Here is a 25,089-nt window from a genome sequence, read left to right as displayed (position 1 = left end):
GAGTAACTTCTGGAATTGTTTTAGATTGGCAGTTGATGTTGAAGTCTTGTTTAAAACAAAGCGGCTTGGGACGCCTGGGTGGCTCAGTCAGTTAAGCCGCTGCCTTCGGCTCGGGTCTGATCCCAGGGTCCTGGGATCGAGTCCCGCATCGGGCTCCTTGCTCAGCGGGGAGCATGCTTCTCTCTCTGCCTCTGCCTGCCACTCTGCCTGCTTGTGCTCTCTCTCTCTAACAAATAAATAAATAAAATCTCAAAAAAACAAACAAACAAAGAGGCTTTAGGAATCTAGACTGATCTAGACTGAGGAGTAAGAAGCATCAAAGCAAGGAATGTGCAGGTGGGAGAAGGTGATGTAAGTCCAAGGAAGTTAAGAGATGGAGGTAAAATGGGCTGGGATGTGGGTCCGGAGGATGAGAGGCACAGACAAGCAGGTTCAATGGAGATAAAAGAGGGAGAATGGCAAGTTAAGACTTGTCCTTGGAGGAGCCCAGGGGCTCTGAAATGTTAGGGGTGGAAAGCTGGCCTATTACATGCGTTTCTAGAGTACCGCAGCTGTGCATTGGAAGTAGAATGCCAGAATGTTCAAACAATGAATTCATAACCCCTGCCTGATGAACTGACAATAGGAAGGCCAGTGTTGCTGAGAATGATAGTGAGTAGGAAAGAATAGGAACCAAATACGCTCATAACGACTGAGAGCATGAGTTCTATATGGGACCCAACTTGGCCTCCCAGCGATACCACTTAACAGCGGATGGCCTTTGGACAAGTTATTTAACTACACTCCATTCTCCTCCATCACAGCATGGAAGTAATAAGGGCGGACATCTAAAGTATGGTGAAGGAGAAGGAAGGCAGGCAGAGTGCTTAGTACCATCACAGCACAGAAAAATTGCTGGGTAAATGTTAGGAATATCTGTAGGCCTATAAAAGCCGAATGCAGGAAGCCCTACAGGACTGCAGTGATGATTTGGAGTCAGAAAAGAGACACTCGAGGGACCTAGAAAGGTAAGGTAAGGAAATGTAGGGGAAAGGGCGGTATTACAATAGGACCTTTGAAAAAGCTGGGACTGTTGAAAATGGTGGAGGGAACAAGTATCTGTGAAGACACGAAGACGAAGGAAGAAATGACAATGACCAATAGGCTGAAGATAAATGGAATGTCCCTGATATTCTAGAAGGGACTTCTTAAGTCACAATCAAAAAAAAAAAAAAAAAGGAAGAAAAAAAGAGAAGAGCCAAGGTGGGTGGAAGTATGTACAAAGAAGAGACAAGCATGAAAATTTTAGCCGTCACAAGCCCTGGAAAGGATTAGAAGTTTCTATCTCCTCTCACCATCAAGACCTGTCAAATGTATCCACTTTTTAAAAAGGGAGGGAAGCATCTGTTTCTCGAAAAATCCAGGACCTCAGTGTTTGTGTTCTGTTATCCCAAGAGCCAAGAACAGAAAGTCAGAAAGAAAGATCACGTAGGACATCACCACATATGTGCTCACTAAAGCCAAATGAGCTTTCACAGAACTTGGTCCTTGTAACTCGAAAAAACTACATAGAGCATTTTACGTGGCTTTTTTTCTTTTTTCTGGCATTATTTTTCCATCACCTTGCTCAGGCCTCAAATATGTTTAAATTGTCATGGTTTAACATGAATGAGAGACATGACCTAACGTCATAGGCTGTTTTCTACCCCAAAATATTGCTTACTGTATTACATAAGTGTGAAGATTCTGCTGAAAAACGGACAGGTAGAAACATCTTCCTACAGATTTCGTAAAAATAGGAAGAACCCGTCTTGACCATTCCCAATATTGACATCCATCAACTTCAGCTCCAAGTTCCTCTATTTCCATTTCTTTGAGAGGTCTTCCACTACCCTGGTATCTCCTGCTTCCCTTTTACATTTTACTGGACTGCAGAACTTGAATTTTTCTATTCATTCACTGCCATCCAAAACCAGAAGTTGCCATATGGTGTACGCTGCATGACAATGGTATTTGTGAGATTTTGCTGGAAAATTGCAGGGGGAGGGGTGGTCTACCTTAAGGCCATATTATTTGCATATGAGGACCTAATACCATTTCAATAAGTGAAAATCACAGCCTTCCAACACAAAACCAGTTATTAGAAAAAATTGCCATCAGCAAAATATCAAGGCTTAAACTGACTGCCTAAGAGGGAAGAGAACGGAAGTTCAGGTCACTAAAACACTGTGGCTCTAATCTTTCCCATGAACCTTCATATTCCTGGATTTCTCCATATTCTTCTTTGAACGTTTTATAAAAAATCACTTTCAGGTTTATGGAAAATGCAGCATAAAGTGAGCAGGTTTTTTTCAATGTGTTACATGGAAGAAAGAACAGCAACTAAGATTTTTGTGATTACTTTGATAGACTTCCAGTAGGAGCATTTAGTTTATCTGCACATAGAAAATGAATATTAAAATATTCATACCCCAAGGCTACCAGAAAAAGTAGATAACAGCTGTTGGTCTAAAATGTGGTTTCATTATGCAGAGATTGGAATAAGCTTGTAATTATGAATTAGAGTGAGAGCAGTTGAAAAAAAAATGTTGAGTAGGTTTCTAACCCCAACATTTAAAATCAGTTTTCTGTTAAGAAATAAAGGAAGTGTTCACACCCTTTCCCTCAATAAGCTTTCAAGTGGTATCAGCAACAGCAGACTGGCTTTTGCTCACCTCAAAGAGGAATGTGCAATAAATTCTTCACATAAATTTCTGAATGATTTTTTTCTCTAAAGCAAGTTCAAGTATCTTATACAAGTCCATATTCCAAACTAACAAAACCCCACTTTAATATTTCTTTTAGACCTAAAGACATAATAAATACAAAGAAATAAGGTTTTAAAACATGATTTTGGTTAATAACAGAGATTACTAGTTTCTTACTGAGATGTACTCTTCTGGGACGTGATACAATGACAGTGAAGAAAATATTGCTTCATTAAGTTACAATGTTAGATGAACAAAATAAAGTTTATTAATTTTCTTGTTGCACAATGGAAAAAAATTAAAGATAATCTCTTTTCCAATTGTTCAAATATTAATCCACTGAGAATTGTGACTTTAGTTTGGAACAATTTATTTTAAGAAATTTAACCTCCCAAATACACATGTAATGCATACAGTGAATTATTTAGAACACCATGCAGTATAAATTATATTTCCCTCTTCCCTCATTTCACTGCTCCTCCATTTCAATCTGTTAAGAAACTGAATAATTACTGAAAAAAAGATAAAATATAATTGAACAATATGAAGAGTGACTAAGAGAAGGTTTTGCACTGATGTGACATGTTTCATTAAGAATTACGAAGCATTTTTAAAATATTTTCTGAGATTAAGCATTATTATCTTTTCTTAAAGATGAAGAAAACAAGAAATGGAAATTATGTACTAGACCTATGATGGACATGAGTTGAGTATTACAGAAAAAAATTTAAAAATGGGAAACTTTGTGTCCATTATTTGCTGTGACATGAACTTTTGGCTAACTTTTGTGTGTTTTGATACAATGAACCACACTCCCTTGCTATATTTTCCTTTTGGAGAGGTAGATTTTATTTATTTATTTTAGAGAAAGAGAGTGTGAGTCGTAGGGGGAGAGGAGAGGGAGAGAGAATCTCAAGCAGACTCCCCACTGAGCACAGAGTCTGAATGATGTGGGGCAAATCTAAGGACCCTGAGATTATGACCTGAGTCGGAGACTTCACAGTCTGGGCCACCCAGGTGCCTTGCTATTTTTTCTTCTGATACTAGCACTCTTCCTTTCTAACTCTAAGATGTGTTTGGAAAACCAAAGGGAAGACAAACAACCAGACTCTTTCCTCCAGCCTCCATCTCCTGGGTCAGATGGGAATGAGGAAGGAATGCAGACAGGGTTGGGGGATGGGTGAAACAGGAGAAGGGGATGACGAGTATACTTCTGATGAACACTGAGCAAAGTACGGAAATGTTGAATCACTCTTTTGAACCCTTGAAAGTAATATAACACTATGTGTGAGCTATACTGGAATTAAAATTAAAAACTTAGTAAAATTTAGAAATAAAGAACAGCCGACAGCACCCAGAAAGTTGGTAACAATTCCTTGAACACTAAGCAGCATTTTTACATTCTAGCTACACTTGCAAACAAATGACAGAACAGGGGCACCTGAGGTGGCTCAGTCGGTTAAGCCTCTGCCTTTGGCTCAGGTCATGATCCCCGGTCCTGGGATCGAGCCCTGCTTCTGGCTCCCTGCTCAGTTGGGGAGCCTGCTTCTCTCTGTCCTGCTCCCCCTGTTCTTACTCTCTCTCTCTCTTTCTCTTTCGCTCTCTCTCTGTGTCAAATAAATAAACAAAATCTTTGTTTTTAAAAAGGACAGAGAAACAAGTAGCCAGATAATATTTTTTAAATTCAGAGTCATTATTTTAAAATAATATTAACAGTACAGCTGAAGTGGAAACGTAAAAGAAAAGACGTTCATGTTGACTTCATTTTTGAAGGAACGTGGTGAAGTACACTTATTCTGTTTCTGTGGGGCCAAGGGTCAGAAGACAAAAGACAAACCACACAATAGTAAAATCTCCCACTCCCTGCTGAGCTCTGTTAATATGTTCAACAGTTTAGTGTACACAGGACTTCAAGTCCCTTCCCTAAACATATGGCAGGCCAGAAGACAAGTGGACCTCCAATATTGGAAGTGGCTTGTTACCAACAAACTGGCAGACAAAAACAATTTGCTCATAATAAAGATAACTTTCCTGCTTTTCTCAACAGGAAGAGGAGAAATTCTCAAAAGTGGGATCAACGGAAAATCTGTTGTCACACTCATTCTAGTAAAGAAGATGTAACATAAAAATTACAATTTTAATTTTTTGGGGGGATCAAAAACTTTTCTAAATGACTTACAAGCAAATAGAACACGAAAAGGGTAGATCCCTTTCCCCCAAAGCAAAGTAGACAGTAAATAGTTAACCTAAGTACACAGTTAACATGTTTGACTGTTTAAATGAGACCATCTCTCTGATATTTTAATTAAAAGTTTATGGGTAGTATTAAATAGCAATATAAGTATTTTTTAAAATTCCTAGTTATATTTTGCTGCTATTTTTTTCTAAGACTGCATAAAGGTAGTAGAGACCATTAGAGAACTATGGAACTTCTGAAAAAAATCGATATAGATCTCCTCCTGAATGCCAACACATAATTTTATGACAAAATGGGACTCCATTCTCTCCTGCATTTTGGTTTAATTTTTGATGGAAAATAACAATAAAAATGGCTTGAGAAATAAAAACCCAGATCAAACCTGTAGAGAGGCTAAGAAAGATTTAATTGTCTTTGAAAATACTGCCCAAATATTAATTAATCCATGTAAAAAAATAAGGTAGGGAAACACCATCGTTACCCTCTGATGAGGAAACAGACAATGTGATCAGGATTCTAGCCTCAGGACTCGGGCTGGGATCGTTTGTCTTCAATGGCCCCGCACGTGGCACGTCACTTCTTAACTCCAGGAGCAGTCAGGAAGAGGAAGGCATCCGTCAGGTTCCGGTTGTTTCAAAACTTTTGAGAGAGCTCCTCTGAGAGCCTTTGATTTGTGTTTATCCTCTGAATCCCACCCACTTATATTAATTGAACACCTTTCTTCCAAGATAGCGCTCCACGGCACACACAGCCTGCACCGTGTTAATTGAGCCCCTTTGGGGGAAAGTATCGTTTAAATATAACAATATATTCAGAACCCTAAAATAATTTGATCTATAATAAATTCTTAAGCAAGGGAGGAAGGCCAGCCTGGGGACCCAGGGAGGGGAAGATTGCCAGGTACGAAGTCAGAGATTCACAAGGAAGTTGTAGAAGCTCCTTCCCCGGAGACTTTTAAAAATAGAATAGACAGCCCTCAACATACAGTGTGTAGGAGGCCCCATTATACTTTGTTATGAGAGAACGTCACTACAGGTTTCCTTAGGCTTGATTAAAAAAAAAAAAAAATGGGAAGAGGGTGAGAGAAAGCTGCCTGATGTGAGGGAAATCCAGTTTAAGAAATGCCTTTGATAGTGAATGAAGTCTGTTCATTTTAATATGAATTCTCTGATTTTCATACTTGATTTTGGGAAGAAAGTCTTACATGAATTTAAATTCTAATATCTATCTGATTACACTGCTTTACATTTTTAGCTTCATTTTATATTACTCTTGTGTTCACTGCACTGTTTGTGCTATTTTTGGAAGCTCAGTACTTACAAGGTCAAGAAGAAATGGAGAGTTGCTTGGATATTTTACCTTTTATCCTTCTTTAAGACCATGACTCTCATATAATTGAATATATACGTAGACACACACCTATACATATATATGATTTAATAATAGCTTTTCAGGGAAAATTAACAATATTTTAAGTATAGTTCATCTTTTCATTAACAAACTATGGAATACATTAATCAAAAATTCCACACAACTTTCTTCTTTGGATGATTTAAGACATCATGAACACATCCTTTGGAAACAAATCTTTTTCTCAAAAAAAAAAAAACAAAAAACAAAACAACAACACACACAGACACACGAAAAATTTATCTTAGTCCAGTATCTCTACCTACATAGAGCATCATAATGACCGACAATAGACACTACCCTATTCAAGACTTGGACCACTTCTTTATCTTTATGATTAACAATTTGTATTTGAACCCTTTCAAAGACTACTGAGATTCCTTTTGCATGCTATGTTTGGTTAAACTCATCATTCTCTCTTCATTGAATTGCAATGCAAGTAACACAACTAATATGTCTTTTGGCTACACAGATAACACCAACCACGCAAGACTAAATTTGCAGATACATACACTAGGCCAAGTACATCATAATATAATTGTGTACCTAGGAGTTAATGACATTTTTTATCCTAATTGTAAATTCATCTATGTTTTTAAGAAAATTCATCCTCATTTTTCAGAAATGGTAATCAAGAACATAGAGCATGTTAATTCTACACTTTAATAAGGAACTTTCAGTAACATGCCGAGATTTTCAGTTTGTCACCTTGGGCTGAGACACTTATCCCCTGTATTAGTTTTCTCTTGCTGCTCTAATAAATTACCATAACGCTGATGACTGAAAGCCACACATTTATTATCTCCGTGCGCCAGAGCTCAGAAGTCTGGCATGGTTTTCACTGGACTGAAAATCAAGGTGTTGATAGGGCTGGCATTCGTTTCTGAAGACTCCCAGGGAAAACCTGTGTCTTTGCCTTCTTCTATTTTAGAGACGCCGCATTCCTTGGCACCTGATCCCTTTCTTCGTGTTCAGATCTAACAATGGCAACTGGAATCCCTCTGGACCTCACCCTGCTTCCCTCTGATCTACTCTTCTGCCTCCCTCTTCTGTGACAATCCCCTCGACAACACGGGCTTATGCCCCTATTTTAAACCCAGCTGATTATCAACGTTAATTCCATCTGGGACTTGAATTCCTCTTTATACCAAATTCACCATTTCCAAGGATTAGAACGTGGACTTCTCTGGGAGGCAATCATTGTCTATAACACACCCCCTCCAAATATCAACTACAGATTTATCATACATTCTCCGATTCCTAACAAACTATAGTAGTTTAAATATCATCTGAAAAATGTGTTTACCTAAACTGTGTAATTCCCAAACCATTTTCCCACCAAGTTTTTTAAAGATTTTATTTACTTTTTTGAGAGAGAGAGTACAAACACAAGCTGGGGGAGGAGCAGAGAGAGAGAAACAAGCAGACTCCCTGCTGAGCTCAGAGCCCTACCCAGGGCTCCAACCCAAGACCCTGAGTTCATGACCCCTGCAGAAGTCAGACTGAGCCACCCAGGCACCCCTCCCACCAATCAGAGGCTATTTTTAAGTTTCATTGTTCACTTATATAATATTATTTTCAAAATTCCTTAGGAAAAAAGGTATGATATAAAGTGAATAGTAGTTTTTTGTTTGTTTGTTTTTAGTTAGAGTCTACACCTCAATGCATGATAGAGAACTTGGATTAATATCATCTCTATATATGGGAAAGTGGGGCTCCTGCCCTGGGCCCTAGGCTTTAGGAACTCCTTTTCTGGATTTTCTCTGGCCCTGACTCTCCTGTTGGCAAGAAGCCTGTAGAAAGGGGCCTGGCTATTCCGAGTCCTTACCTGCTAGACCATGTCACCGTACCCTGGGAGTCTCTAATTATGTGGCCCAGATTATAAGGACAATTGGCCCCTTCTCCCCAAGTTTACCCTATCAGTAATATACAGGTTCCCCCCATATCGGAAAGTAGAGCCTTTCTATGAAACCCTCCCTAAGACAAGATGGCATAAAGCACTTTCTAAAAGGTCCTCTTGGACCACTGCACTTTTTCAAAAGACCTGTTAGTACATTCAGTAATGCCTTTTTTTGTAAAAGCAAAAATCCCTTTCAGATTTCTTCTGGTTAGTGAGTACAGATTCAATAATGCCTTTCTTTGTAAAAGCAAAAATCCCTTTCAGATTTCTTCTGGTTAATGAGTACAGGTACCAATGCATGTCTTTTCCAAAAGCAAATGGGTATAAGGTGAGCTTTCAGAAAGTGGGGGATACCTCTACACACCCCTGGGACTAAGCGTTGCATATGGAGTTTGGGTTGCAGGCTGGCATCTCCACACTAGGGCCTACAGGACTGTATAGTAAACAACCAGAGAAAGGGGAAGAAGAGGAGATCGACGGGGGGTGCCGTGCCCAGAGGTCCCTGTCTAGCTCTCCCAGGCATCACCCTGCAGTCCAGATCTCCTAGGGGTTCTAGAATTCAAATTCAAATCTGGCCTGCCAAGTCGTGATAACTTACATTTGTCAAGGTAGGAGGATCGAACATATTTATGTGAGGGTTTGTTAGTTTGATGTATTTGATTTAGAAGTTTGACTTTGAAATATTTACACATAGGTTATGTGGGCTTCCCTTTATACACTCCTGCCTGGGGCCTTAAAAATACTGGGAGCCAGTCTGTCTTAAATGTCTTCATTCTGACATTTTCATGCAAATTAAATTTGTGCATCAATAGGACAAGTTAATATCCCTCAAAAAAAACAGTTTTCAGAAATGTATGTGATTTTCCTCACCTAATTCAAGTTATTCTGAGACTATCAAAATTTGTTAATTTCAGTGCTTCAAGGACCTGGGTGATTCTCCCTTCATTTTCTTATTACCATAAGAGGAAGCTATTATTATTCATGAATATATATCCATATCTATCATCTATCTATCTGTATCTGTCTCTCTATATATATCTTTATCTCTTTATGTATGTATACATATATATATATATATATATATATATATTCTCTCTCCAGATAGATAGATAGATACACACACATATACATATATCTGTATAAACAGGGATCTGAATTAGTTTATTTTTGTGGGAAGCCAGGAGAAACAGTAAGAACTCTGGACAGGGCACCTGGGTGGCTCAGTCGGTTAAGAATCCAACTCTCGATTTCAGCTCAGGTCATGATCTCAGGATCCTGGGATCAAGCCCTATGTCGGGCTCATGCTCAGCAAGGAGTCTGCTTCAGGATTCTCTCTTTTTCCCTCTGTCCCTTCCCTCCTCTCTAAAATAAATAAATAAATCTTAAAAAAAAAAAAAAGAAAGAAAGAAAAGGAGAGAAAAAAGAACTCTGGGGACTCAGAACAAGCAAGGCCTAAAGATTCTCCATAGAGAAACTGAGAGCAAGAAAGATAAAGCCACTGGTGGTAGTAATGGATTTTCATCATCGTTTCACTTTTAAAATTATGAAATAAAATCTGGAGAATACAAGCAGCTTTAAATTGACATCCATACTTATTCATTGAGTCAACAAATACAATTTTAATTTGGCAAAAAATATTTACAGAAATGCAAATGCAAGGTCTTATTTTTAAAATATGAATCTGAAAGCCATAGGGAAAAACTAGGATATAATGATCAAGAGCAAATCTATCCAAGCCTGGTCTTGTGGACTAACACCATCCCTGATGAATGTGCATTAATCTCATATTGAAGGTCATTCTTATTTTTAATATATTACCTCTGCGTAGCTACAGTTTTAACTGTTTGTGTTATTTATAACAACGAAAAGAATCCCAGGTTGTTTTCTTATATTCAACCTCTCTTTGAAGAGAAACTCTAGAAAGAACAAGCATATTTCTAATTTCTTATTGATTATGATTTCTACTGGTTATGGATAGCAATTATATAAATTTGACAAGGTTCATCCCTTTTAGTTTGAGCCATTAAAAAATCAATTAGTCTTTGTTTTGTAGAACTTTCATATATATATATATATATATATATATATATATATATAATTGGATTGTTCTTTCTTGCAAGATCCTTTGATTATATGTTCTACCAAAGAATGTTGGGAATTCAATTAACTCCAAAAAATTACTAAATCTTAGGAAGTATTTTACAAAATGTCATTTTTTACTTAATAAAGGGACAGCCCCATATTTCATGAGTTCCCATTCATCTGACAGAGCTGTGGTGTTTGTAATTGTGTATATAAAGCCATCAGTCTTCTAGAACCATCTTTAGCTGAGCAAGCCCCAAAGCGTGGTCCATTCTGCTCATATCTGATCAGCATCTTTATAGCTTATCAGCCTTGGGGTTCAATTTTGTTTTGGATGCTTTTATAAATGAGCACAATCACTGGTGAATCTGTTCTTCCAGATTGCAAAGAGAAAAATCGAGAGAAGAACTTTAGTAGATTACTGTGTCATTGAGAATAAAGTACAAGCACAAATGCACCTAAAGTAGTCACACAGATGATTTTTTTTGGGTGTACATTTTCAGTTTTATTTCAGTAAAATTAGATGATTGTCTTAGTTATTACTGTTTTTGAAGTTATGCTCTTACCCCAGGCTAGGGGTATGATCAATGCATTATCTAACTAAATCAATTGTCCCAAAGTACTATTTTTTTTTCTTAAAAGAAAGGAAAGATAACAGAAAAGAGGAACAGCAATAGAGAGAAAGCATAAGAGTTATTTCAGGACTTTCTCCTTCTGGACAGGTGTGGGATGCATTTTATACTTTCTAGTAGCTAGATTCAACAGTATGCCTGATCTCAGGATCCAAGGCAGGCACAGGACTAGCAGGAGCCAAGAGGAAATTTAAATCACTTTAATGGCTTTTGTATTTACAAAATTTCTCTGTGAAAGTGTTCATAATATTTGCCTCAGTGAGTTGCTTCTTAAGTCAACAGAATAATTGAAGTGTAATATCTAGAGAAAGTCATATATCATACACACATTTATGAAAATATTTTGCTCTAATCAATGTAGATCAAATAAAATATATCAATTGATATTTTAATAAAGGAAATAAAATTTCCAAAGGTCGGGATATCAAATAGTCAAAAGGACCATGAGAGTGTCAAAGAAACTCCGGTGCCTGGCCAAGGATAATTTTCCTCAGTTACATTAGAAATTCAGAGGAGGAATTTCAGTGTCAAAAATCCACGTTCAGGGGCACCTGGGTTAAAGCCTCTGCCTTCGGCTCAGGTCCTGATCCCAGGGTCCTGGGATCGAGCCCCACATCTGACTCTCTGCTCAGCAGGGAGCCTGCTTCCCTTCCTCTCTCTGCCTGCTTGTGATCTGTCAAATAAATAAATAAATCAAATAAATCAAATCTTTTAAAAAAAAATCCACGTTCATCTTGTCCATTTCTGGAAACATACTTCTCAGTAATTATAAAGTATAACAATATCTTAGAGTTTGTTCTCTGCACAGTAGGAGCAAACACTGACATAAATGAGGTTCAGCATACATGTAGTTGGTACACTTTCTATCTACTCGTTCTGTGTGGGGCATGGTATTCGATGACACCTTCCTTAGAACATTTACAACATGTTTGTCAGGTAAATGTTTGTGTCCCTCCCAAAGTCATATAGCACAAATTTGTCCTCCAATATGATGGCATTAGGAAGGCAATTAGAATTAGATGAAGACATAGGAGTGGAGCCCCCATGAAAAGAATTTAGTGTCTTTACAAGAGTCAGTGAGAGAGCTTGCTTCCTCTCTCTGCTGTCTAGCATGTCAGGACAGAGTGAGAAGACTATAGTCTGGAACCCAGGAAAGGGTTCTCACTAGAACCCAACCATGCTGGCACCAGCCCCCAGAAATGAGAATTAAATTTCTGTTGTGTATAAGCCATATCATTTACAGTATTATAGCAGCCCAAATGGACTAAGATGAAGAATTGTAGATGACTCACATCCCTGAGACTCCTTTAAGTGCATTTGTGTTCATAGTTTATTGTCAATGACATAATAATTTACTAAAGTTCTTCTCTCAATGTGTAGCCCTCATGATGGTATCATTTGGAATTGACCATCTATCCTAACACCTTGGCACTGACAATCAGTTTGGTTTACTTAGAGACCAACCAAAAATACCTGGTCTACCATCAAGATTTCTGGTTGCTTGAGCACACAACTCATCATCTTGCCCTTGTTACCTCAAATGGATATCACGAGAGAACTTCTTGTAAGCTGTGAATGATTTAAATTAATTTAAATTTTTTTCTAAATAAGACAAAACTATTTCATGTATTTCACTAAAACTACAGTGTATCACATTCCTATTCCTCATCCTAGGGTTCTTCTCTCTTCTTTTGCTCAATTCCATGAAACTAAGTATGGTTAAAAACAAATATGAACAACATGGAGTTGAAAAGCAGCTGCCATTTTGGCCAGGCTACAGCGTACTCAGAAGTTTGTGGAGAACTGGCTTGTATGAAAACTGAACCCACTTTAGAATAGCCACAAAGACAAAAAAGATAAAGAAAGTGGACAAAATAGAACATCCAAGAGTATTAAACTTATGTATATAGCTGATGGAGATAACGTCCTCATTGTCAAATTTGGTTGGGTCACGCAAAGACATATGCTTGAAAGAAAGAGGAATTCTAAAAATTTACTGTCTGACTCATAGAGATAATTCAACCAGTCTTCGCATCCTTGGGTGAGGAGAAAAGGAGCTTTAAGCACACAGTAGGTATAGAAATAAAGCTGAACTAAAAAGAGCAGTAAATGAGAGATGAAATAGCAAACTTAAATGTAGATTTGAGGCCCATTCATGTCAGGCCTAGAGCAGCCAAATCCCTCGACTGGAAGGGACCACTACCATGGGGAGCCAGGATAGCTCGGGAGACAGGTGTGGCTCAGGAAGCAACAGTGACACTAGTTTGAAATCTTAAATAGACTTTAAGGAGACAAATAAATTAGAAATATGGGTACTTTTATGAAAACAGAAAATAGAAATGTGAGTAAAATTTTAGTAAAAACTCTGAATGGAATCTGGGGTCAGTAAAAGTTTTCTGTAAATGAGGATCTAAATAGAAGAAAATAAATAGCCTTCAGTCTCTGTGCTTGTCAGATTTGGAAAACAAGTGCAAGTAAAGGGTGACATTGCTTAAACCAGGGGGTGTGCAGCCAGTTTGTTTTTTACTTTTTATTTTATTTATTTTTTTCTTTAGTTTCTTCTTTTTGTTTAAGTTTTTATTTAAATTCCATTTAACATATAGTGTAATATTAGTTTCAGGAGCAGAATTTGGCAATTTGCCACTTAAATGCAACACCCAGTGCTCATCACACCAGCCTTCCTTAATACCCATCACCCATCTAGCCCATCCTCCAACCCACCTCCCCTCCAGCAACCCTCAATTTGTAAGAGTATGTTTGATGGTTTGCTTCTCTCTTTTTTTCCCTCTGTGTTAATCTGTTTCATTTCTTAAACTCCACATGTGAATGAAATTGTATGGTATTTCTCTTTCTCTGAGTGATTTAGTTCACTTAGCATAATACACTCTAGCTCCACCCACATCATTGCAAATGGCAAGATTTCATTCTTTTTGATGGTTGAGTTATATATAGATATACATATATATATGTGTGTGTGTGTGTGTGTGTGTATAGAAGATGTGGTATATATCCATATATACCACATATATATATCCATATATATGGATATATACCACATCTTCTTTACCCAATTCATCAGTTGATGGACATTTGAGTTATTTCCATAATTTAGTTATAGTTGATAGTGCTACTATAAAAATCAGGGTGCATGTGTCCCTTCAAATCAGTATCTTTGTATCCTTTGTGTAAGTACTTAGTAGTACAATTGCTGGATCACAGACTAGTTCTATTTTTAACCTTTTGTGGAATCTCCTTACTGTTTTCCAGAGCGACTGCACCAGTTTGCATTAGCATCAAGAGTGTAAGAGGATCCCCCCTTCTCTGCATCCTGGCCAACATCTGTTATTTCTTGTTTTGTGAATTTTAGCCATTCTGATAGGTATGAGGTGGTATCTCACTGTAGTTTTGATTTGTATTTCCCTGATGATGAGTGATTTTGAGCATCTTTTCACGTGTCTGTTGGCCATCCATATGCCATCTTGAAATATGTCTATTCACGTCTTCTGTCCATTTCTTATCTTGATTATTTGGTTTTCAGGTGTTGTGATTCATAAAATCTTCATAGATTTTGGGTACTAATCCTTTATAGGATATGTCATTTACAAATATCTTCCCCCATTCTGAAGGTTGCCTTTTAGTTTTGTTGATTCTTTCCTTCACTGTGCAGAAGCTTTTTATCTTGATGAAATCCCAGTAGTTCCTTTGGGATGAATGATGTATTTAGTAAGAAGTTTCTATGGCCAATGTCAAAGAGGATACTGCCTGTGTTCTTCTCTAGGACTTTGACAGTTTCCTGTCTCACATTTAGTTATTTCATCCATTTGTGTGTGTGTGTGTATGGTGTAAGAAAATGGTCCAGTTTCATTCTTTTGCATGTTGCTGTCTGGTTTTCCCAACACCTTTGTTGAACAGACTTGTCTGTTAAATTATTCAGTAATATATGGACCAGGAACTGTACTATTAATCTCACTTGATAAATTACTTTGTAAGAAAGATAATATTATTTTTTCAATTTTGTGTTTTTGTGCTAAGAACAAAAAACATGAGATATGCCACCTTAAATTTTTAAGTATAAAATATAGTATTATTTAATTATAGATATATGTTTTATAGCAGATCTAAAAAAACTCACTCATCTTGCTTAACTGAAGCTTTATTCCAGTTGAATAACAACTTCTCATCTCCCATCCTGCCCTAGCCCCTGGAAACCACCATTCAACTCTTTGATTCTATATATTTGACTATTTTAGATACCTCATATAAGTTGGAATATTCAGTATGCATCCTTTTGAGACTAGCCTATCTCACTACAGATAATAGTCCTCAAGGTTTACCAATGTTGTGGCACATTATTAGGACTTCTTCCTTTTAAAGGCTGAATAATATTCCATTACATGAATATACCATATTTTTTTCATTCATTCATCTGTAGGTGGACATTTAGGTTGCTTCTACATCTTGGCAATGAATAGTGCTGCAATGAACTTTGGGATATAGGTATCTCTTCAAGGTCCAATATCAATTCTTTCAGATAAACATCCAGAAGTGGAATTTTTCAATCATATGGTAGTTCTCTTTTTCTTATTTTGAGGCACCTACATATTATTTTATACAGCTGCTATGTCATTTTGCATTCCCACCAATAGTTTACAGAAGTTCCAATTTCTTCACACTCTTGCCAACATTTGCCTTTGGGGGGGGGGGGTTGGAGGGGAAATGTAAGGTAATAACTCATTGTGGTTTTGATTTGTATTTGCCTTACAATTAGTGACACTAAGCATCTTTTAAATACCTTTTAATCATCTGTGTAACTTCTTTGGAGAAATGTCTATTCAGGTCTTTAACCCATTGACAGAGTGAAAAAATAACCTGTGGAATGGGAAAAATATTTGTAAACCACATATCTGATAAGTGTTGAGTTACAAAATATATAAGGAATTCCTACAGCTTAATAGCAAAAAGACCTAGTAAGTTATTTTAAAATGGTCAGATTTTTAGAGGTTAGGTCTAAAACCTGAGTAGTTTGTGATTTGAGGGGCTATTGGTAGTGCAGAAAAATCAGAGTAAGATCAAAGTGCTCAAGCTCAGTGGATCACATGTTATCTTTCTCACCCTCAGAAGCTTCCACATCCACCTCCCCATCTAAGAAATCCAAGCAATGCTTAAAAATTTATTCCTTGAATTAATTCAGATGCAGCATTTAAATGAATGTCATCACATGACATTTTTCTATACCTTGAAATCTGTTTATCTTTTTAAAGATTTTATTTATTTATTTGACAGAGAGTGAGAGAGCACAAGCAGGGGGTTCTGTAGAGGAAGAGAAAGAAGCAGGCTCCCATCTGAGCAAGGACCCCAATGTGGGGCCTGATCCCAGGACCCCGAGATCATGACCTGAGCTGAAGGCAGCCACTTAACCGACTGAGCCACCCAGGCACCCGAAAATCTATGTTTATATATAAGAGGAGGGAGGGCTTTTTAATTTATATTATGTGGACATAAATATGTAAGTTAACATGACATATTTGCCTTGTCAACTTGAAGTATTCTAAAACTACACAGATTTCATGAATAAGTTAAGCCTCATGCCCAACAGCTCAATAAAAATATATATTTTCACCACTTTTTCAGTTATTTCACCTTTTTCTTCAGAATTTTAATGAGCACATTCACTTTGTCATTAAGATTAGTTAACGTGGGGACGCCTGGGTGGCTCAGTCGGTTAAGCAGCTGCCTTCGGCTCAGGTCATGATCCCAGCGTCCTGGGATGGAGTCCCACATCAGGCTCCTTGCTCGGCAGGGAGCCTGCTTCTCTCTCTGCCTCCATCTGCCAGTGCTCACTCTCTCTCTCTCTCTCTCTGACAAATAAATAAATAAAATCTTAAAAAAAAAATTAGTTAATGTGATATAATCATAGGGACATTGATTTCTCCCCACCACTAAATATCACAGCAATGAAACTCCTGAGGACTAGAAAGCAAATATATGATAATTTGTAAAGATGGGATAGAGCTTTCCAAGAACTATGTGAAGAAAAAAGGATTTAAAGTTTTAAATTAAAAAATTTTTACATTGTTTATTTTAACCTATGCCAGTCTCTAAATATTGGAATGTGGAGGGACTGTATAAGTGGTAAGCTTTTCTGCTTAAAAGGTTATTTCCCAAATTTTGAAGATTTTTGATGTTCAGATGTGAGGTTGGTAAAGGTTAAGCTCCTAAAATAATTAATAGATGTAATATAAGATATGTACAAAATAATAAATATTGACCAACCTCCATTCTTCCAAGCCTATGTCAATGATAGAGAAAATATAAGAACAAAACTGAGAGACACACATTGGCTCAAAAGCCAGTTACTTACTTACTTACTCAAAATGAGCCCCAAATAAGTCATTCTAGATATGTAAAAGTAAAGCTACTGCCCGTAAGCCCTAATTACTAACGAATACTCTAGAGCCAAGCTAATACAGATTTTAAAAAAGGATGTAAAGAACAAAGATGAGGGGCGCCTGGGTGGCTCAGTGGGTTAAAGCCTCTGCCTTTGGCTCTGGTCATGATCTCAGGGTCCTGGGATCAAGCCCCATGTAGGGCTCTCTGCTCAGTGGAGAGCCTGCTTCCTCCTCTCTCTTTCTCTGCCTGCCTTTCTGCCTATTTGTGATCTCTGTCAAATAAATAAGTAAAATCTTAAAAAAAAAAAAAAGAACAAAGATGAGGAAAAATCTTGACATAACAGGCTGGCAAGTTTGATAAATGGAATCATGGCATATGCTTACACTTTTTAATTTAAAAAGTTGCTAAATAGTAGTACAAAATGGGGAGAGGTAGCTTAATAGATAGCCAAAGGACGCTAAGGTCCTTTGTGGGTTGATAAGTGATTAGAACTATTGAATGAGTTTGGAATTTGTCAAAAGATTTTGTAGTTGAGTGTATGTGTTAACAATTAAAGATAAACAATAAACATAAACTGTAAAAAAAGATACAGATACAACTAATAGCTTTCAACTATTACAGAATGGGGAAAAAAGAAAATGTAAAAACCATGAAACTAACATGAGTCAGGTAAAGGAGAGGAAAAGAGGCAGAAAATATAAAATGTAAGAAACCTAATCAGCAATAATTAGGATTAAGGTAAAAGAAGACAACCCATCTACTATCAGATTAGATTAAATATTTAACGACTTAAAGTCAGAATGAAAGACTAAAAATACAGAAATGGGAAAAGATTTATCAGGCAAATTCAAATTAATTCCTGTTAACTATAACTACTAATTCTAACCTCTTGGCACCAGATTATAAAATCATTGAAGTATAATTTATTGTTAAGAAAACACTGATGCAAAATAAGTAATACTACATGCTTTATCCATTTAACAACATGACTTTGAAAAATACAAAGCAAAAATTAAAAGAATTATGAGGGAAAATACAATAACAGAATCAGAGTGGGGTATTTTAGTATATTTCTCTCAGAAGCAAAGAAAGTTAAGACTATAGAGGCTAGAATTATAAATAAAATAATAATAAAATTATAAATATTTATAATTTATTTATAATAAATTTATTACATATATTTACAAGTAAATTTGTAATAAATACATTACATTTATTTACAAATAAATTTGTTTGTAAAAAATTTATTTGTAATAAAAATTTTTACATATGTTAGTTTTAAATAAATTCTGAGATTATCATAAAGATATGCATTATTATCAAATTCACATGAAACATTTACAGAACCCATGACTCATACAGTAGGTCATAAATTAAGATACACATTTGGGAAAAAACAATATCACAGAGATTATATCTTCTGACAAAGAAACAAAATGGAATTCAGCAATGAAAAAACAAAGGCCCCCAAATATTTAGAAAATTTAAACAGACACTTTTTTTTAAAGATTTTAATTACTTATTTAGATAGAGTGAGAGAGTGAGGGGGAGGAGTTGAGGGAGAGAGAGAGAGAGAATCTCAAGCTGACTCCCTGCCTTAGGGTTGATCTTAGGACCCTGAGACCATGACCTGAACCAAAATCAAAAGTCCAATGCTCAATCGATGGAGCCACCCAGATTCCCTAAACAGGCACATTTAAATAACTCCTCATTTTTAAAAGAAAATAGAAATGGAAATTATAAAGCCGTTCCTACTTGAAATAAATGAAACCAAACAATGAACTTATTTATTTTAAAACCTGTGAAATGCAGCTAAAGTAATATCTAGTAATAAATTTATAACTTCAAAAATATTTAAAAAAAAAAAAAAAAGAAAAAGAAAAAGAAGGGACACCTGGTTGGGTCAGTCAGTTAAGCAACTGCCTTCAGCTCAGGTCATAATCTCAGGGGCCTGGGATCTAACCTTGCATCAGGATCTCTGCTCAGCAGGAAGTCTGCTTCTCCATCTCTCCCTGCCACTCCCCAACTCCACCAGCTCACGCTCACTCTCTCTCAAAAAATAACATCTTAAGAAAAAAAGAAAAGAAAAGAATGAGGACTGAGAAAGAGTAATGCAACTTTCAATTCAAAAGCTAGAAAAAGAATAATAATGTAAAAGTGACAAACCTAAGAATAAAACAATAAATATTATGTAAGTCAAAATGAATGTGATAGAAAACTAATAAGAAGGAAATCATCTACAAAACTGTCAGCTGCCTAACACAAACATGATACCAAGTCAGAAGGATAACACAAAAGAAAGTTTTAAATCAACATCACACACAAATGGAAATGCAAAAATTTAAAATAAAGTATTAGCCAATCAACTTCAGCAGCATGTACTATGCACTACACACATCTGCACACATGTGTATAGTACATGGGAAGATTTATTTTGAAATCAGAGCAAGCTGAATTTGAGTCTTAGACTGTGCACTCATTAGGCCAGTTCCCTGGCATTTAGTATTTATGGTGTTTATTGTGTTAATGTGGTTTTTGTTAATGTGAATAGAAAGCATCAGCCGAGATGGTTCTTAATTTGCCCAATATGATGAAAACTGAAACTTCGATTGAAGTATTTTAACTGAGAAAATTTCACCTTTAAAGCTATTTATTTGCCCTTAAAAATGTTAATGCTCTAATGTTTTGTTGACTACAGGTAAATATCAACCAACATACTTATTTAAAGTACAAATACATCCCAAGTTTGGCAACTGAATGCCTTTTTTTTTTTTTTTTTTTTTGCTGTTTCGTTTTACAGCTAAAAAGAATGTTTTCTTGATGCTTTTCTTTCTGTGGTTAAACATGAAAACAATGCTCATTTCTTGACTTTTCTCACTGTGAACTCTCATGGTCTTCCTGGTGGAGGGTCAGAACCACACACAGTGTACAAACTCACAAATTCTAGCCACCGCATCCATCATTCATGGATGTATAGTGTCTACTCTGACTTGCCTGCATTTACATGGAAGTCTTTGTCTTGTAACTCAGGGAGGCAAGTAGGGGTAGAGGCATTGTCCATCCAACAGCCCCCCCAACCCAAGTGCAGCCATTTCCTTCATCTCATCATTAGAATCAATGTCACTGCCTTGGAAGACATCATAGAGATCATAATCAACCATCTTGGAAATTGGGAAATTTAGTGGCTTGGGTAGCAGAGAAAACTGTTCATCATGTACATATCAACAAAAACAGGTTGATCTTCAGCCAGCTGCCAAAAGTTGGCATCTTGGCACTTCTGTAGCCAACCCCTGTGATAGTGTCCCTCCACCTGCTGGTGAAAAATGCACTACTTACAGTTTCCAAACCAAATGTGCTGTAGCTTGACCTTCTAAGCAAATTTTATAGGTATAATTTGTTCTGTTAAAATGTTGACACACTAAAGTACGTCAGGACCCTGAAGAAAGTTGGCAATTGTGTCCTAGATAATCTGAGACACAGCCTAGAGCTTCGCCTGATCTTTTCCTTTAGTCTATTTTTCTTCCACCAGAAATGACCTTGCATTTTACTTATTTATATAACCCAGACCCACTCTCAGACACCTGAATACACATGGGTGGAGGAAAAGCGGGAGTCTCTCCTTGAGAGCAATAGATAGCATTCTTAGGGCCCTCTTTGTCCCCCCATAAGATGTGTTGAACTCATGTTCCCTCTTGGAACAAGCATAGCAATTAATAATGTGGGCCTGATTATCTTGTCTAATGACAAAAGTCAGATTTGTCACCATCGTCACATGACATGTTTTAGGGATCAACACAAATCAATTGTAGATCATAAATAGTCAAGTATAAAAGTTCTGTGGCTTAGACATTTCTGCAAAGAAGACATCCAGATGGTCAACAGACACATGAAAAAGTGCTCCACATCACTCAGCATCAGGGAAATACCAATCAAAATCAAAACCACAATGAGATACCACCTCACACCAGTCAGAATGGTTAAAATGAACAAGTCAGGAAATGACACATGCTGGCGAGAATGTGGAGAAAGGGGAACCCTCCTACACTGTTGGTGGGAATGCAAGCTGGTGCAACCACTCTGGAAAACAGCATGGAGGTTCCTCAAAAAGTTGAAAATAGAGCTACCCTATGACCCAGCAATTGCACTACTGGGTATTTACCCTAAATATACAAACATAGTGATCCGAAGGGGCACGTGCACCCAAATGTTTATAGCAACAATGTCCACAATAGCCAAACTATGGAAAGAACCTTGATGTCCATCAACAGATGAATGGATAAAGAAGATGTGGTACATATATACAATGGAATACTAAGCAGCCATCAAAAGAAATGAAATCTTGCCATTTGCAACAATGTGGATGGAACTAGAGGGTATTATGCTTAGCAAAATAAGTCAATTGGAGAAAGACAACTATCATATGATCTCACTGATATGAGGAAGTGGAGATGCAACGTAGGGGGTTTGGGGGGTAGGAAAAGAATAAATGAAACATGATGGGATTGAGAGAGGACAAACCATAAGAGACTCTAAATCTCACAAAACAAACTGAGGGTTGCCGGAGGGTGGGGGGGTGGGATAGGGAGAGGGTGGTGGGGTTATGGACATTGGGGAAGGTATGTGCTATGGTGAGTGCTGTGAAGTGTATAAACCTGGTGATTCACAGACCTGTACCCCTGGGGCTAATATTACATTATATGTTTATAAAAAAATAAAAAATTATAAAATTTTTTTAAAAAGTTCTGTGGCTTACTCAACAATATATAAGAAATAATCATATCTCCTCTATCCATTATCGCTTTATCTTCAATCACTTTCTTGTTTTCTTTTTTTGTTTTCCCCCACAAAAAATACTGATTGAATTAAATCTATACATTAGAAAACAATAGTGTAGTGAATATTAACGCAGAAGCTACAATATTCTAGGAGAGAGGAAGTTTTTGTCTACCAGGAATTTTTTTGCTGTGGTGATAGAGGTGGTGATGGTTTCAATCTTTTTAGCAACTTGGAGAGAAACAAGAGAAAGGAGGGGGAGAGGAACCATGAGAGACCATGGACTCTGAGAAATAAACTGAGGATTTTAGAGGGGGGAGGGGTCAGGAAATGGGTAAGCCCAGTGATGGGTATCAAGGAGGGCACAGATTGCATGGAGCACTGGGTGTTATGTGCAAACAATGAATCATGGAACACTACCTCAAAAACTAATGATGTACTGTATGGTGACTAACATAACATAATAATACAAAGAAGAAATGGCATTGTCGGGCTTTTTTAAAAAATAAAATAAATATTATCAATGTAATTATGGTAATGATCATAATTTGAAAAAGAGGTCACTCAGTAATTTTTGAGATGTATATCATATCAAATATATGTATTTGTCCAGGGGAGTTAACTCCTTTGTATTTAACTTTTTAAAAATTCATGATTTTTACCTTTCCAAGAGAAATATAATCAGGTAAGTGAGAAAATGCCAAAATAGGAAGCAAAAATTGCAACTGCCTATCTACCAGATGAAGGGAGTTTTATTCCATTTTTAATTGCCCACAGGGAGGAAGTTTCTTTGTAAAATCTAATCAGCCCAAAGTCGTGGATGAAACTTCCTTATATACATTAGGGAAACATTTAAAAGCAGAGATTCAGAAGCAAAAGGGCTCAAAGGAATCAGTGCTTGCCACCTGCCCCTAAGAGCTTTCCTAGAAGAGGTTCCTCTACGGCCTCAGAAGGAAGGTTCTAGCAAGCACATGTCAGAGCAAAACACGTCAGGCTGTGTGTGTGTGTGTGTGTGTGTGTGTGTGTGTAAGTAAAGATGAAAAAATACTAATTACTCTACTGTAGTAAGTAAAAGAAAGCTTCAAAGAAATAGTGAAGGGATGCTGGCAGACAGCCAGAAATATTTAACGGTTAGTGAGGCGGGCGGAGTCTTGCTGCCTTATTCTTAATATTGTTTTAAAGAACTCTGCTCTCTTGTGATAACTCAACACCCTCCCCGTGTGCATATCACTTCTCTTTCCATGCGTAGAACACCAGGCAAGCATCCCCCAGACCCGGGCTCTGTCCTGATGCAGGGGAACTACGGAAACGCAATTTCAGCTGGGGGTTTCCTTTTGAATTGGTCACGGTCACGCTATTCAAATAGAAAGAAATCTGCAACCCATTAGACATTTTCCTCCTGCATTAATAGTCAGAAAAATTAATTATATTTTGTAGCCATTCTTATTATCGTTTTTCTGTGGTTGTTGATTTGTGGGGTTTTGGGGTTTTTGTTTGTTTGTTTGTTTGTTTGTTTGTTTGTTTTTTCCAGTTGGGAAATGTCCTCAAAGGGCCATGCCTGGATAACAGCATGTAGAGTCAATTAAAAAGTAAAAGGAGAGAGCAGATCTGCAGTCCTGTCCTTGGAGGAAGCGGAAGGTGGCAACAGAAAAAGAGGACAGAGCTTTTGACATCTGTGGGGCCACCAAGTAGCTCACAGTGGACTGGCCAAGTCAATATAGTGGAATTCCTAAAAACCAACCATGTGCTTTGAAACATTTTGAATGGATCACGATGCAATCCCCTTGTAATCCTTTTCTGCCCTTGAAGCCTATTTCTTCTGGAAAGAAAAGCTGAATCAAACTTCCTGTCTAAAAATCATGTGGGAGCTCAGGGAACATCTGAGAATTGAAACATTCCAAAGGAAGTATCCACACAATGACCCTGGGTTTCTACATAATCAAGTAACCCTAGAAATGCAGGGACACCATTTTTAAAAACGTACCAGTGGTCTTTGGTGGTTTGACTACTTCACTTCCAAAATACATATTTTGTTATTTGGCATTATCAGAGCTTGTATAAATGATAAAATGTTAGGGCTGGAGGCAGCCTTACATAGCATCTAATCAAATATCTTTAACTTCCAGATTAGGAAAGTAGGTCCAAGAAGATTAAGTGACTTGATTCAAGGTGACAGCTAAGTAGCAACAGAGTGGGGATTGGGCCACAGTCAGTTTTTCTTTATTAAACACTAGTAACAAAAAATCAAACAAAATGTATTTTCTTCCAAAACTAATGCTATGTTTTCCAAATTTGACAGAAATATAATATGCTCTCTCTATATATATATATAGTAGAAATTCAACAATATATTGTTCTACATTCATTTGCTGTATTTATGTATTTATACATGTATTTCACATACTTCTAAAATGGTAAATGGCATATTTACACAGGTGACTCAGTCTCAGTTACAGAATAATACAGAAGGGTATTTTAGAGACAAGATTTTTTCCTTGAATATATTGCAAAGTATGAAGTAATTCAGTGTTGCAGGATTCATTATCTGTCTCCTTTAAAATTCTGTTTTAACACTATTCTAACACATACAATAATCATCCTTTTATTTCAAATATAAGGATGTGTTCTCTGCAAAGTATCAGATAATCAGGAGAGAGACATCATCTCATGATTACTTGAATTTATTACAGTGACATATAAAAATTAATAGAGAAAGAACTAAAAACACTTATATATATTCATATATACATGTATATATATAAATATAGCACTTTATGGTTTTCAAAGTGTACTTCTCTTTTGTAACAACTGAGTAATAGTTTTGGCACTTGGATTCTGGTCTGTTATCTCTTAGTGACTTTTTTTTATTTTATTAATAGGCACATGAAGATGGTCAATAAGAAAACTGTTACTGTTTCATGTAACTTACAAACACACACAGTGGACATTTCTTAACTTTGGTTTTCCAGTTATTCTTCC

Source organism: Martes martes, assembly GCF_963455335.1.
Source record: "Martes martes genome assembly, chromosome: 6".
NCBI classification, from domain to species: domain Eukaryota; kingdom Metazoa; phylum Chordata; class Mammalia; order Carnivora; family Mustelidae; genus Martes; species Martes martes.
This window is presented reverse-complemented; position numbering follows the sequence as displayed.